This window comes from Agelaius tricolor, unplaced genomic scaffold, assembly GCF_023055355.1.
Source record: "Agelaius tricolor isolate 1412-34295 unplaced genomic scaffold, bAgeTri1.0.p SCAF_2, whole genome shotgun sequence".
NCBI lineage: Eukaryota > Metazoa > Chordata > Aves > Passeriformes > Icteridae > Agelaius > Agelaius tricolor.
Window position 1 is genome coordinate 20,253,442 of NW_027269262.1, and position 17,120 is coordinate 20,270,561.

The 17,120-nt window shown below is 36.0% G+C and overlaps 1 long non-coding RNA gene across 3 annotated transcripts in view; it reads right to left on the reverse strand.

Moving 5' to 3' along the window:
• The window catches only part of LOC139603255 (uncharacterized), a 75,324-nt gene that overhangs the window by 8,960 nt on the left and 49,244 nt on the right, over positions 1-17,120 (reverse strand). For 2 of the 3 annotated variants that reach the window (XR_011683633.1, XR_011683631.1), the window contains exons 1-2: positions 2,599-2,809; positions 1,384-1,500 (exon numbers count right to left, since the gene is read on the reverse strand). The exons of the other annotated variant lie outside the window; for it this stretch is intronic. This is a non-coding gene — a long non-coding RNA (uncharacterized lncRNA). Of the gene's footprint in view, positions 1-1,383; positions 1,501-2,598; positions 2,810-17,120 lie in introns of those variants that run through there. 3 annotated transcript variants of the gene reach the window in all.

Genomic DNA, 17,120 nt, shown 5'->3' on the forward strand with positions numbered 1-17,120 from the left:
CCCCTAATTTATACCATCTACAAAAGATTGCATGAACTTATTTTTGTGAAGATAATCTTGTTTATGAATTAACATTGTCTTTGAATTTCTACCGTGCATCTAGAGAAACTGCAGATACACTAACCAAGGCAGAGATACAGACAAGGAGAGGAAATTCAGTCCTGTTAAATCAACACCATTTTTTTGGAGAATGAAAAAAGTAATTTGGAAGCAGCAAAGTCTGGCCCATACAGAAAAATCAGAAAAAAATCTCATATTTTTTTCAAATTTGAAGGTACAAAACATCTGTTTTGAGGTGAGCATGGATATCTGCTGTATGCTTGAGCTATCACCAGAGGAACAGCTATCATTGTCACTATCTGGCACTCAGAAAGAGGTAAGACACTGCTTTAGTGGGCTTATTGACATCTTCACATGCATTTAAGAAGACTATGAGCAGATGTGCTTTAAAACAACCAGAAGCTTCCACTTGCACAAAAATAGATTAAGTGGTTTAGAGAAAATGTAGGAGAGGGTAAACTAATATCCTAGAGAAAGAGGTATATAAAGAGAGAGATTTTAATGAGAAAGTAAAAATAGGAAACCTAAGCTAAGAAAAAAAGGTGCTTGCAAGACTTTGCCATTTATCTTTCTACTAACATACAATGTGTTTTGTCATGAAACAGTCTTTATTCAGAGCACTATCCCTTTGCTAGTGCTGGGAAATGTGTACCCTTCAGCATATGGTTACTTCCCAAAAGTCTTTGCTAAACGAAAAGAAAATTATTTCTGTTTTTCCAGATGAGTTTGATAGTAACTTAATGATTTTAATTGACCTCCGGTGTTTCTTTTCATGTGCCAGCACTGCACCTCATTTGACCTCAGGCTTGCAGAAACTAATTAAATATGAGCACAGAGACAACTTAAAAATTCCAGAACCAATACAGATAACAAAAGACTTCCTCTACTTTTTTTCTCCTATTTTTTGAAGAAAGGAGTTCTATATTCTGAGCAAAAACCACACACTGTCCTAGTTAATAAGATCATCTGGGATCAATTACTGCTAAGCATAATGATTCTTTATTCCAGATGTGAGAATGAGATAGCTGCCTGTCTCTGTAGAAAATGAACACTGCCATTCACCTGAAAGATTTATGCTTGCATCATTTTCGTACACACATATTTGGAGGGGCTACTATCCACTATGTTTCTGCTGAAGGGGACAAACAATGAGGCAAATGAGCTTGTATAAAGACTAGCATCCTCTTAAAAAAGCTTTTTTAATTTTTTTTTCTCTACATAATAGACAACTGATTTCAAAGAATTATGCCTGCATGTACATGTTCTCTATTAAACACACATTTCTGCCCAAAGAAGAATGCATTTTCAAAAGCCAGTCTAAACCTGAGTTGCTGGAGGGAATGGTTCTGTATTCTTCCCTGAGCACTCTGTGTTTTCCATCCTCCTCCAGCTCTTCCACTCATGCAGCTATGCAGCCATCCAGACTAAAGATATGATATGCTGGAAACAAACAGAAATACAGCAAACCAATCAGGTTTAGCTCAAGTCGGATTTTGACTGTCACACCAGCATCAGTCCACAATATGCAGGAAAGTTAAGATTTTCAATAGCAGGAAGCTTAAAGTCATTTAAGTCAATCAAGAAATTAAGTACTAAGAGGAAAATGAGGTGATTTTCACCACCTGTACAGTGCAGGGTTTACAGACAGGCATTCTGTAGCTTTATCCTGCTGCACCATGCACGGCGGTTTTGCAGGATATTGGGCTTTTACGGAGGTACTTTTTTCATATGTTGGAAACTGGTGATCAGCAAAAGGACTTGCTGAAGAAGCCACAAGGTTACAAATGTGTTACAAAACAAAATGTACACAGTTCCATCAGCTTCCATAGGAAGTCTCATCTACTGAGATATTTCTTGCATTTTTCCATGCAATATCATTTCTGAACCAAATAAGCTCATCCCAAGGTACTGCATCATAAAAGACTGCCTGGTATGATGTGAAGAGCACCAACTGCTGTAGTGAATACATACCAACGCCTTCAGGACAATGTGTGTTCAATCTCAAAATATTGAGCCAGAAAATAAAAAGTACTGCAACAGAGAAGTCCCCTAAAAATATTAAAAAAAAAACAAACCTCAACCAACCAACAACAAAAAAATCTGCACAGAGACACAGAAAGTCTATGTAACAGCCACTTTCATTGTCTCATCTTCTACTTGCAGCTTCTCGATGCACAAATAATTTTCATGTCTCTGGTCTAGTGTTGTAGGCTTTGCACTTTTCAGAATATACTTGAAAGCATCACTTGCTGTAATCCTCCCTATCAGATAATGGATATTGCCTTACTAGCTGTAAATATTTCTGCATGTTGTGCAATTGAGTGTCCATGCATGATGTCTACACATAGATATCTAAGGCACTGGAAAGCCTCAGAGCTGGTCCTGAAAAATTTCTTTGAGATTGAACAGCACAGGCTGCCTTCACAGAATTGTCTCAGGTATAATAGAGATATGTGGGGCTATGTTATCTCTTGGATTGCATCCACTTCCCTTGAGAGAATGAGCTAAAAATAGGCTAACTTTTTCAAAACTACTTACTACAAATGCAGCAGTTTCAGAGTATCAGCATAGAAATGCTGTTGATCCCAAACAGGCTTTTATTATGCACATATTCCATTGCCTGTATGTAGTTCTCTGCTTGGAAGGCTGCAATATCTTCCTTGGAGCCAGCAGGTGGAGAAATACTTCCATTTAAAAAATTTGTGTGGAGAAAGGCAAGTTCAGCAGCTATGGAGGGAAAGCGGCTGTACTTTCCAAATCTATTCCTTACTGATCATGAAATCTATCCCAGTCAGTTTCCTAGGTAACCCTATGAAACTGAGAATGCTAGTAGAGACTAGGAGGAAGTAAAAAACCAAATATAATTTTAAGTTAGCCTTCCATAAAATAAGTTAAGAAATGTCAGCTTTGATCAGATTCAGAAATTAAGTTTGGTATTATTTCCCCATGCACACAATGGGTTGTAGATGACACTGCCATTTTCACACAATGGCTCGGAATGATTTTATAAGATACTAGAGTATTGCATCTATTTTTTTTTTTTTTTTTTTAAGATTCATACCCTGGCCTCTTCTGGTTTTTACAGTTGAAATACAGTATTTTAATTGATCAGTTATCCTGGATATAAGTATGAATACTCATACAAAGGAATATGAACATTATGCTGTCACTTTCATGCTCTTTAATGTAGAATTCTTCTCAGATAACAGTCAGCAGATGATACATCTTAATGCAGGAACAGAACAATAGATAAATAGATAATAGAATATTCTTCTTATCTGTTCTTCTAGGAAAAAAACAAAGTAGATTGTATTGGAATAAAACTGCATTTAAAATGTACACAGAATTCATGTAAAGCAAAACCATTCACCTTCCCCTTTCTCAAAATCAGATTTCTTGCCCTCTATTTTCACATCATCCACTCAGTATCTGTCTGTATTTAAAGCATGGAGACACAGACTGTAAAATGCTCTGGATGAAGAGAGGCTATAAATCAAGAAAAGAACAGAACAGGATGCTATGATTATTTTTAAATTCACATGCATCCACTCTACCTTTTCGTCATATATAAAGCATGCATGGGTCTGAAATGTAGAAAAGGAGAAAAGATAGAGATCTGTGTATTTTACCACAGCACTGCTCACAAAACTCAATTGGGTCAACACAGTGGACCAACAGACTGATAAATTTGGTCATTATATTTTAGATGCCAGCTTTCCAGAGATTTTTTAAGGGTACCAGCATTAACTATAACTATAATTTAAGCAGTCACTTTGCTTATTTTATATTGTTTCTTTTCAACCTCAACCCATCTGTTTTTCAAAACTTCTTGGTGATAGGCACAAGTACCAATAAGTAGCAATAGCTGCATCTTCTTCTATGCAGGCTTTCAGCTGGAGACCTACAGTAAAATTAAAGGGAGAAACCTGATTTTACTCAGCTTGGTCTTTATGTACTGATAAGTTTAACTGAATTCACAAACTAAGCATCTAATGTAACCTCTCAGTGATATAATTTTTAAAGGCAGTTCATACAAGATTTTTAGGAAAGTGTTTATTCACAACTAAGAGATGTTGCATGATCAGTGCTCAGTCAAGGTATGTCTTTCAGTACACTAGTACCCAAAATACTTAACAAACATTTTCAATGAAGTAGCCTTTGAAAAAGTAGGCAACCAGATTTCTAGAGAGTACAGGAGAGCTTTTCAACTGGTGCTGCCTTTCAGCCTCACATAAACTGATTTCCACTTCACACCTGGTTTAAAATCAGAATACTCATTAATATGGGTATTTTCTGCATTTTAGTTGTGAAGATTAAAATGCTCCTAACATGCAGCCTTTCCCTGCTAAGCTCCAGACCAACTAGCATTAATTAGAGGTTAAACTGCCTGTCCATGATTTTTCACGATTTTTAGGGGTTTCGGTCATTCCCCAAGCTTCAGAGACCTGTAACCTCTCCCGTGTGCTCTGTGTCACTCTCTGCAGCAGATGGTGCTGAATGAAGGCTGCATTTTGGACATCTGCAATCCTCAACAACATACGGGACCAACCATTTTGCAATTTAGAAGTCCAGCTGAAACTGCAGCATTGTGTCTAGGCAGGTGAAGTTGCAAATAAACATACTTAGCCTGTGCCCTGGACAGACTTGCCAAGCTGACTGTAATCTAGAAGCCCAAGCCAGCCTGAAACTACAGCAAAATACATGGGCACTCTCATGGGCTACACAGCTTACACTTCTGTCAGTCAGGTCAGGAGGTTTACTCAGATGTGCCCCCATATAGACATGCCTCAGAAGGATCAATTAAAGGGATTTATTGCATAATTGATAGGTCCTTTCTAGGTACAATTTTCTTAGCAATATTAGGTTTTAGGTGGTTGAGACATTTTAGATATTTTTTCTAAATATAGAAAAAGCAAACCTCAGCTGCTCTCTAGTTACCATAGCAACTGTAAGGTATTATGGCACTTATCTGAGAGCATATATATATATAGCATTTTCCATGTATAAAATTAATATTTGAGTCAACTTTTATATATGCTGAGAAATTTTTTTTCCATTTTGCCTGTTTTACAGGTGACCCCTCAGTGGAGATACAGGAGTAGAAACCTGTTAGAATGCTATTAGAATCATAGAATCATTTAGGCTGGAAAAGACCTTTAAGATTGAATCCAGCCATTAAACCAACACTACCAAGCCCACCACTAAACCATGTCCCCAGGTGCCACATCTATACATCATTTAAGTATCTCTAGGGAGGGTGATACAACCACTTCCCTGACCTGCTTTTTCCAATGCTTTTCATGAATAAATCTTTCCTAATATCCAGCCTAAACTTCCTCTGGTGCAACTTGGGACCATTTCCTCCCCTTCTGTCACTTGCTACTTGGGAGAAAACACCACCCCGCACATGGCTAGGTAGATGTAGAGAGCAATAAATTAATTTATTAATTAAGTGAGCCTCCTTTTCTCCAGGCTAAACAGCCCCAGCTCCCTCAGCTGCTTCTCATAAACCTTGTGCTCCAAACTCTTCACCTGAACCCTTCTCTGGACACACTCCAGAACCTCATTCTTTATGGTAGAGAGGAGCCCAGAACTGAACACAGGATTGAAAGCATGGCCTCACCAGTGCTGAGTACAAGAGGACAATCCCTCCCCTAATCTTAGGGTGGTAAGTGTAGCTGTAGCAATTTGGGATTCAGGACCAGTTGGTGTAATACAGTTGAAATATATAGCTGCTGAGCTGTTGAATTAGTAACTGGAAAGGAATAAGTTGCATATAGAGTCCAAAAATAGATGGACATGAACAAACCACAAATTAACAGTGAAGTTAAGCACTATATCAAGCCACACAAAAGAAACTTGTTCTGTAAGCCTAATTTGCAGTAACCTGGTTTTTCAGACTCAACTTACCTATGCATTTTTTTGCCCTGCATAAACTTTTTAGTGACATCTCATTTGAACTGCAATGATAGTGTAAGAAAGAGAGCAGAAGCATGCTTAATTTATATGAAAGCAACCTCAAGTTATGTTTAAGCCAAACTACAAAATTAATTATTGAGACTATTTTTGAGAGTCATACTGTGCCATGATATGCAAAGTAGTGTAGTTTTAATTTATCATAGAATCATGGAATGGTTTGGCAAAGTAGTATAGTTTTAATTTATCATAGAATCATGGAATGTTTTGGTTAGAAAGGACCCTAAAATACATCTAGTTCCAAACCACCTGCCATAGGCACAGATGCCTTCCATTAGACCATGTGGTTCAGAACTCCATCCAACTTGGCCTTGAACACTTCCATGATTGGATAGCCACAACATCTGCAGGCAACCTTTTCTGGTGCTTCAAATCATAACAGTGAAGAATTTCTTCCTTATAGACAATATTAATCTACTCTCTTTTGTGTTTAAAACCATTACCTCTTGTCCTATCACTAAATATTCTGCTTTTCTTGATTTTAAAGTTACTAAAATAATTGTCAGGAGAATAAAGAAAAAAAAATGGGGAGGGTCTTCTGAACTGTTTTCTCAATTTTCTTTAATGAAACTTCTACTGTGATTAATCCAGTTCTATGTCATATCAAGCATTTATCAACTCTAAATTTCAATAATGCAACTTAAGAAAATTTAGCATAGAATTATATATCAGGTTTTTATCATCATATTTGTCCTGTTCTGGGCATCCACTTCAAAAGAAAAACAAATCACAAAATTTCTCACTGACTGAACTGACATAAAGGCTTAGATGTTTATTTCAACACCTTAAGCTACAATAAGGAACATCACTGTGCTTGAACACGTGGTGCATCTTCAGAAGAAAGGTATCACATGCAGCTCAAAATGACTGCTGAGAAGACTCCCACACTCTGGGATAAGGATTCCCGTACCAGCAGCAACAGGAGCAATTCCAGCTAGCTCTGGGCTAGGCACTCTAGCAGGAGGGTTTCTATTGCTCATAAAATATGCACTGACTGCTTTGAAGTAACCTCAGTGCTAATGGTTCACACACTGTAATTTCAGGAGCCACTTCTTAGAGGTTGTTAAGTGCTTGCTACAGGATACATCAGCATTATGTTGGAGAAAGGTGCAGGCTCCCTTTGCCCATACTTAACTAAATGTGAATCAGCTCTGAACTGAACCAGAAGCTGAACAGGCAGAATGTATTAACTCGAGCTCTCTGCTTTGCTAACACAGTCACTCTACAATGAGCTTATTGTATGGGCAGAGTGACCACAAATCTGCCTGCACCAGATATATTCCTTGCAGGAAGGAATAAGCACCTCAGGGGGCCAAGTACCCTTTAGTAATTTGGGCTTTAACCTCTAAGGCTCCTAAAGGCTATAATTAGGATAAGCAAATGTGTCATGGGCTTACATTCAAAGTTTATGTCTAAAACTAGAGCTATACTCAACTACTCTTATCCCCTTAAAGAATCGGCTCCACTTTACTTCCAGCACTGGAACAGGCTCCCCAGGGAAGTGGTCACAGCGCTAGCCTGAAAGAGTTCCAAAAGTATTTGGACAACACTCTCAGGCACCTTGGGTGTCCTGTGCAGGGCCAGAGTCGGTCTTGATGATCCTGATGTGATCCTTCCAATGTGGAAATTTCTGTGATTTTGTGATATTTTCTATTTCCATGACAATTTAATTCCAATTAAGAGAAAGACAATGCTCTAAATGCAGTGTTGGAGGCAGAACCTACACCTACGTATTATTAATAATGTAATATTATCTTACTGTCAACACAACATTATTTTATTAGTCAACATTTGCATTCTTCCAGAAAGTCTATTCACCTATATACTATCAGTAGAGAAAGTCCTGACATAAAATAGCCATTTTTAAATGTATGAAATACAGAATACTCAACACTAATCTTAGATAATTAAATATAAGCAACACAATAATGAAAATATCTGGTGGTATGTAGAAATTTCATAATATAGGTTACTCTACTTATATTATTTAGAAGTTTCAAATGTGATTTTAAAATCAGAATCAGATACTAAAACTACCAAAACTGAAGCCAATTTTGCAAGTACCAGTACTGATGCATTATCTTAGAACTTCTTAATTATAACAAAAATAAAATTAAAATTTTAGGGTTCATCATGGAAATACATTTTTTTTTCATTAAGTATCCATGCCATGTCCCTCATATCTTCCCCTCCAAGTTGTGTCTTCCTTCTCGATTTTTTCCCCTGCTTTTACAACATCTGTGAGGTTAGTTTTGGCCGGTTTTGGTCCTTTGCACTGCACCTGATTTCCTCCCAAACCATTTTCTTGTAGTCACTCAATCTCACAATTTTCTGGTTTTTTTGAGTTTTTTTCAGTTGCATTTCATTTGATCATATCTCCTTTCCAGAGTGTTTGCAAGACTTTCTTTTCTGTTTTGCAAGATTTCATTTCCCTTCCCGAAAGGAAATTTCATTCTTCAGCAAAGATTTCTGTCTTTGTGATTTAAAATATGATTTCTTATTAGTTAGTTCCTGAAGGTCACCAGGCAGTTTTTGAAATGAGTCTCAAAGAGTTCCTTCCTTAGGATATCTTTGTATCAAATATAGCATTCAGCCCTGCAATAGAGGTGTTTTCTGACCAAAAGGTGTGTTGTTTGCAGGAAGATGACTGAGCCAAGGGAGTTCTCTATTGGATTTGGGGCAAAACCTCTCCTTTACAGCCTTAGCTAGAATTGCATCTCTCCACTAGCTTCTGTATTTTGTCCCAAATTCCTCCAATTTCAGTGGGCATGATGAAAGATGTTTTCTGTGCACCTTGTCTCACAGGATAGATTTCAGTACATTCTCATTTTTGAGCTGTTGCCAAAGCAGTTATGCAAATACTTAATGGTAAGATTGAATTATTAAAGTACATCAGTCATACGATATGTGTTTTTCACTATATCTTTGTGTAGGTACTGGTGGCACAAATATTTTATATTCATATATTATATGTTTATCAGCTAATACAAAAATACATTACATAATACTTGCTATTATGTATAATTATGGTACAAAAGTCAGGTGTTTGCTGCAGTCATTCTATCTTCCAGATTTTATGGAAATCTGTGCATGCTTACCGCATTTTTGAGCTCTAGGTATGATGATCCTCAGTAATAATACACATGCATGTATGCATACAATTTTATAAAATGAGAAAGTCCATGAGGAGATGCAGTTTCTGGTAGATAGTCTCTAATGTCTACTAAAAGCAGCCAGACATGCATTAGCACAGATAAAATATGCTAATAGTAGTAGACATAGTTAACTCTGATATTAAAAGAAATCAAATAAATTGCTCAGAACACTGAAGTAAGTGGGTACATTTCACAATGGAAAAAATCCTTGAGGACTTTCAAAACAACGGAATGATATTTAAAAGATGGTGAAATGCCAAAAAATTTATCATCTTTCTTGACAAGATATGCATACATGTCTCAAAGAACAGAACTACTGCTGTGACTAATTTCACTCTTGTTGGAAAACAAGCACAACTTTGCATTACAGTTTCCAAGTGAAATTTTGAATATCAAGCTGAGCTTGACTAAATTAGTGCCTGCGTTGAAACAGCATCGTCTTACCTACTGTGTTAGAATGTTGGTTTTGGTGCATAGCAAGAAGCTGCCAAATTATTTAGAGCACAAAATTGGAAGTTTGTTGAAATATGGAACAAGATAGGTACCCAGAACCATAGCCATCACAATTTCAGGAGTATTATTAAACTTAACTAAACTCTGTCATGATCATCCACCTCTCTGTTGAAAGAGTAACATCAAGCAAAACTAATAAAATCAAAAAAGAACAAACGTTCATTTTGGTTTGAACTAAATGGCTCAGAAGTCAATCACTTTTTAATGAGGGAGAAAAGGACAGGCAGAAAAAGAGTGATGAATTTCAATTAACCTGTTCTAATTCTGTCAAAATAACTAAGATCTGTAATGATAGTTAATTTATCTTCAAATGTATTTGTGTTCATAAGCTGTATCTGTGTTTTTTCTACAATTGCACATGATCTTGTTTGTGTATTTTTTAAATTATTAATTTTTTTTGGTCTGGTTTTTAAACTAAGTGAGTTAAATTCAGCTATACATTGAATGACAGACTTTAATTATATTTAGGTTTAAAACCATGAAAATGATAAAACAATCTTTCTTGTATTCCAATTTTTCTTAAATCTGCTGTGACAACTTTCATAATTTCAAGATGACATCTCAAAAAGATACAATCACACAAACAAAATACAAACTAGACTTTTGTAAACCTATACATTTTTAGAGAAATTACTAAAAGAGCGGAATAAGAAATATTGCTTAAAAGCTAAGAGCCTTTTCAGGAGAAATGACTGAAGACTAGCTCCTCCCTCTGAAAAATACACTAAAGATGATTTCTGTTCAGCAAATAGGCTGTGGTATGCCATGAGGCCTGAACTCAGAAGTGGCTTTTAGAATTTTTTAAAAAGCCAGGGTACTCATTAATTTGGAAATAAACGTGCTCAACAATTGTTGAAGATGGCCAAACATTTCTTCTGCAGGTGTCTGTACAATGTAACCAACATTACACTGGGAAATCTGATGAGTGGAAACTAAAGGCATGACCTGATGACCTCAGGAAAGGGTCTTTTAGTGGTGAGCAAAATTAATGTCCTTCTGGTTTAGATCAAGTTCAAATTCAGGTCTTGTGTTGAGCCTAGAACAGAAAAATTGCTAAATACATTAAACTAGGTTTTACAATGTTCATTCCCTGTCCTTTGCAAGTGAGTTAAATATTGAGTGAGTCTCCGAAATGGAGAAGGTTTTTATACCAGGTACTGTACTTGAGATTCTTTCATGTTTTGAGAGCAAGTTCTCCTCAGATGTGGTGCAAAGTCAGAGCCCTACCACTAAGCTGCCTTCAGAGCTAGGGATGCTCAGAGACTGAGGAGCACTGTGCCATACTGAGAGGAGGAACTGTGTCATCAGGGTCTTCCACAATATAAAAAAAATGCGAGGGTTCAACACACAGATCCAGTGGAGAAGAATGTGCAGGAAAGGGTTTTATTTATCTTCTAGAGCTGCAAAAGAGTCATTGAAGTGATGAAGAGCCAATGGAGTGCATTGACTTTTTTTTCTAAGAAATAATTCAAATAAAAAAATTTGTTTCTTCAGCAGAACTAGACTCTGCAAAGGAAAATTTAATCTAGCAAGAAAGAATAAACAGCTTATGCTCTTCAATGTTAAGAAAATTCTTTGAAGAGGAGAAATATTTTAAAATGGAAGAAGAAACTGGCACTCTATAAGAGACACTTTAGGAAGATGCAATATACAAATGATCGTAAACCCCAAAATCTGGCCTATCAAGTCTGAAAAACTACTTCAAAGTATATCAAAAAGGTGAAAAGCATATTGATGAGATTGTATTTCCTGCTAACAAGGATACATTGTTTGCTTTTCAAGTTAACCTCCTGAATTCATTGTTTCATGCAGATCATATATTTCCTAGAGATGTAAATTGGGGCATAAATTCATTATTATGCTCTATAGAGCAGATGTTCTTTTTAAGATCTCCATCACAAACATCTCCAGGCCTCACCAGGGAAATGGACAGTGTCAGGACCTGCATCTCCGAAGCTGCCTTGAACATGACACTGAGGGAAAATCTTTGACATTTTCCCACAGGAGCCCTGAATGATATAGAAGAACAAAGCCATGCTTTCTGAAATGAAAAATGCCAATAATTCACCCTCAAAGAAAAAGTTCAGCCTGATCTCAAGCCACTCTAAAGTATCATGATGAAGTATACTCTTGACTGTAGCTAGATGTTACTATGAGGACAGCTGTGACAGAGCCTAAAAGTAAAGTACTGTCTCAAAAATATTTTCTGAAATTCTTGTTACAATATTTCAAAAGTACAACTTCATACAGAGCAGCAAACATCCTCCAAAACCTGCTGGCATGCAGCTGGGCACTGGTCATGCAGAGAACTGCCAATGCCTATGCCAGTTCTAACTGGCAGGGAATTTTCACCGCAGGGCAATCCACAGATTCATGCACAACCTGCTCTGACACCTCCCCAGAACAGCAGAGTCTGGCCTTCTGGGCTACAAGTGTGGTGCAAACATGCAGTATCGACAGCTAGGACCATACAGGTGGCCAAGTGTGAAGGGATGTTTTGTGCAACTGTGTCTAAGATAAGGAAGACTTTCAGTCAGTTTTATAGTCCCCCACTTGAAGTTCCTGGAGTAAAAAACAGCTATTGCATAGCTAAACAGGTGGGAAAACCAATTAAAATATGGAAAGACCTAGTGCAGGCCATGCTCAGAAACATATAATTTTCCTTTCTCTTCTGTAGTATTTCACTATATGTAATAGATAATAATTGTATTTATCACTACAATTATAAGTTTTAACACAACTTTACAGCTGGCTTCTTGTCTTCTTGTTTTAATTTTATCCATTAACAAGCCTTATTCTACCATTCTAAAACAAGTTAAAAACTGTGACAAAAAGTGCTAATGACACTGTGACTACAATGAAGGGGAATGATAGCTACTCCCTTCAAGGGGCTGCTTGATCCTGAGACTACAGTCCTCTGAACCTTCTATTCAGAAAGTGCCCATTCTTAATTTGGCAGAAGCTTAATAGCTTTTAAACTGCTTAGTAATTTGCAATACTTCTGCATCAGAAGATCTAGATGGGAAAAGGAATACCTCTTTTTCTTCCTTGAAGAGAGAGAATGAGTCTTCAGGAAATTCCTTCTTGCTGTATATTAGAAAAGTTACAAAAAACTAAAACATTGGTCTCGCATTTAACCTTTTTACTTTCCTTTACCTTTCCCCAGCATCTTGGCCCCTAGTAAAAATGAGTATTTCTTAAAAACTCTAAACTTCCTCAGCATGACTTTTAGTTTTGTGAGAATGTTTATCTTGGAATGGAAATCAAGTAAAATGTTTAAGTAACATAAAAAATAATTATTAGAAAAATTACTATTACAGGCAAAATAAAGCTTTTAAAAATATTTCAAAATATCAAGACCAGAGACTAAGAAAGATTCTAAATAAAATCAATAATAAAGAATAGAATTCTAGGCAAAAATCAGAGTACAACCCAAAATGAACATCTAAACATTGCCACTGACATTGACTAAAAATGTGAACTTATGTTGTCTGATCTTCTTTTTTTTGCCATCTCCTGCATATCTTTTGAAAGCCACTAAATAAATACTCATGAGTTACCAAAAAAAAAAAAAGTATGCTCATCATCTTCATATACTTTCTGCTCAGTTTTGCCTGATGAGTTCTCTGACATCTTGTTCTTTGCCACCATAGAAAGTCCAAAGCCTCTATGACAGTCTGGCTTTCAATTTTCCACTTTTCATATCTTAGCCTTGATATGCACAGATCCCTTGCAGTTTTAAGAAATAAGCTCCACAGTAAACCAAAAATACTTTTAAAATGTGTTGCTTAGCATACACTTTTTGAAAGGAATACATTTGATTATTTGATTGATTATATTATTTGATTTATCAGATTTTTGAAAACTGAGTCTGCATCTCCAGGATACATATGCCCTCTTTCATTCTAGAGATAACTATAACAAATGAACCCCAGAGTACATATGTGATTTAAAAAAAAGAAAAGAATATATTGTTAAATTTAGTCTTCAGTAGAATCTGGAACAACTTTCACATAAAATAGATATCTCAGGATCTATATTTAAGTTAGAAAGAGTAACTGGTGGGCATTCCAGCAATTTACAAAAATGGACTCAAGATTTCAACTAAGCACGTTTAATACCCAGGTTGAATTGACAGCCCTAGGAAAAACTACTTTTTTTGGCACAGAATGGGATAATAGCAAAAGCTGCATGCAGTACTCACATGGGCATGAGAGGGACCACTGTCATACTGAAATCATACTCACATTTTACCTCTCATCCAAACCTCACCATAGCATTAAGCCCACAGCAGAAAGTCTGGCTGCTGTGATGTGGACAGGATGGGGAGGCATAAATTCCAGAAGGAAAATCTATTTGATGAGATTAGCAATTGAGGATTTAATCTGAGCTTTAGCCCTGAAGTCAGAGGGAGTCCATAGACAGACTTGTGCAAGATATAATCTTTCCTTAGAATGTCTACTTAGATTATAGGAATGTTTTCACTGAAGAAAAATAAGGAAAACTTCTAGGACTTAGCATCAAGACATTTAGTTTGAAGTTTAAAGAAAGTGATTATCAAATGTCATTAGACTTCTCCTTCTACTGAAGAGACTGAGGAAGCTTCTGACTTTATGCTTAGAAATTATGAAATCATTCCTAAGAAAACAATTAATTTTTATTAGCATAGTTTGAGTCGAGTATTGATTCAATTACCTCATGTCCACTGCATAATTGCCATAAATCCTGCAGATTTATGCATTAAAGGTGTGTCTCTTCTGCCTCATTAAAAATGTTTTAGTTTATTTTGTGTTCAATGCTGAACACAGATAGCTGAAGAGGCAAATGATTACTACTTTAAAAAATCCTCATTGTGTTTCATTTTAAGTTACCTTTTAAAATTGTTTACTTGAATGAAAATAAATTATATAGGTCATAACTTGTGAAAGTTATGAGGAAGGAAAATTGGAGGAGTGTTGGATTCATGTTTGATCTGGCATATAACCTTCTAAGGTTTAAGTAAGCTGTAATAGAAATTGTTTCAGCACATCTTGGGATAATTTTAAAACTGGCATAAATCCAAGAGTCTCATATCAGAACACTAAATTTTACTACTAAGAAATGAAAGCTTAAATCCTTTCAAGGCTCAGGCATCTACTGCACAAACAAAAAGCTGACTGATTTCTAAAATCAGTCTGCGATTTACAAAAAACTTTGAAATTTTATTTAGTTAATTATCCTGGTACTGTTTTAACCATCATAGATAGAAATAGCATCTGGGTTTCTGAAATGGAAGAATTCTGTTTCATCTATGAATTCTTGCATTCTTGTTAATTGCCAAATTTGTACCAAATTCAGTTCAGACTGAAAGGTAATTATTTTCATTAAAACATGTCATTTATTTTTCTCTATGTAATAAGTACATCAAAGGGATCAAGCATGTATCCTTAAAAAAGAATGGATTTTTTCCTGATATTCCCCTCAATCTGTTCTGCATTAAGAGTAAATACATAAACATATTAAATAGTCTTATGTACTTGGAAATAATGTGGAAAAATATCCAGAGTGCATCACATGCTAGATATTCAGGTTCAGAGGGAAATGAAGTATAAATATGAAACAGTGCTGGAGATTATGTTTTCTTGTCACGTCTGCTAAATGTCAGCAGAAAACAAAGAGGATCTGCTCCTAAAATCCCTTAGTAACACATAGAAGTCCTTATACTGATCTTACTGGGTGGAAGCCCACTGAAGCTAGGCTCAAACTATTTGACAAAAGATGGCAAACTGTTATAAAAAGGCAATCCTTGCTCTTTGTGATGCATGTTAGAAAGCCAACAAAGAATTAAAATCCAATATTGCAGGTTCTTTATGTAGGAACTTGGACTCTGTTTTATTACTACATCTTGAATTGAAATTATAAAAAGCTTCGATCAAACAGAAAATAAAAGCTAGAAATCAAAGGCAGGGGGTTGTTGATGCCCTTTCTTCCAAGAACGAGATATTAACTTGAAGCTGGAAAAAAATTATAATTCTATTGCATAGCATTTTATTTCAGTACAACTTTTAAAAAACAATCAAACTTGATTCCCAAAAGTCTTGAAATATTCTCAGAAAGTGATGATGAGAGGTCAGTTTTCTAATTCAATATTTATAAAGAAATAACTACATTATTTTACTTCTCTATCAGAGAGAAACCTCATTGTTATAAAATACTCTGTAAATAGCTACTAGGGAATATTCCTTTGATAAAGAGAAACCCAGGTCCTGAAAGAATAATGTTAAAAAAGCTGTATTTAGAAAGCATCTGCATATTGAATGTCACAGTAACAATGATAGGAACTCTAAGTCAGACAAATTCCTATCAATATTTCATTAGGCAATGCTGGCAAGGGATTAAGGCTAAAATCTTCAAATGTGTGCAGGAGAATTAGATGCTCATATTCTGGTACAATCAGCTGTACATTAAACTCATAATTCTCCTGCTGTTCTTCACATGGATGATCTGCAGCTTCATTGTAGGAACAGGAATTGACTCATCTCACAGATCTCACTCCATGATCCATATTTGTTCTCCATAACAAAGTATTAATTGAAACTCTATTTAAACAGGATGTGAGCTAGAACATGATAAAATTAACATGAATATAGAAAAGTATGTATTTTCTGCTTCACCTCCAACTGGGGTGTCAATTCAAAAATCAGACTCTACATATTTTTATTGCAGTTTCCAGAAAATGTAAGATTAATTTTAATGTTTGTGTAAATGAAGTGACCCTAACATAATAAACAAAAACCAACCAACCAACCAAATAAAAACCAAGCAAAAATGCCCTCAACTAAACTAAAACACCAAGAATACTCTTAGTGCAGTAATTAAATTTTTGTGAATTATCCTGGAAGATTAAATTAAATTAAAAAATAAATGGAAAAAAAACATCATTAAGTACAATGCAAGCCAATTATGAAGTTATCAACTTGATAACTGGTTTCCTAATGTCCAGTAGAGCATGACATTTTTAATTAGGGTTTCTGTCTCAGGTGCTTGTAGGACAGGCCTTCTTTCACAAATACTTGTTGTCCCTCTGGGCTTTTGACAGCATCTCTGAATACTTCCTGCCAAAGCATTTTTGATGTTGGAAGGGTGCAGGGAACGTTGGAAGTGGGGAGGGGAAGGGGGAAAAGGGATGTTTGTTCGGAGTAAATTTTAGAATACTAAAACTCCAAGATTTGTCAAGGGATATGCCAGAGAGGCACCAAGCAGCATTTCCTCATGGCCCCAGCCAAGTGAAACAGTGTTAGGCTTTAAGCATTCAACACAAATCTGGACTGTGACTGGCCATGGTACTGCCCCAAACCCTGCAATAGCTCAGAAGTACTTTTTTCATCAGAAAAAAAGTTATCTATGTACACCCACTCAAGTAAAAATACCTGTGTA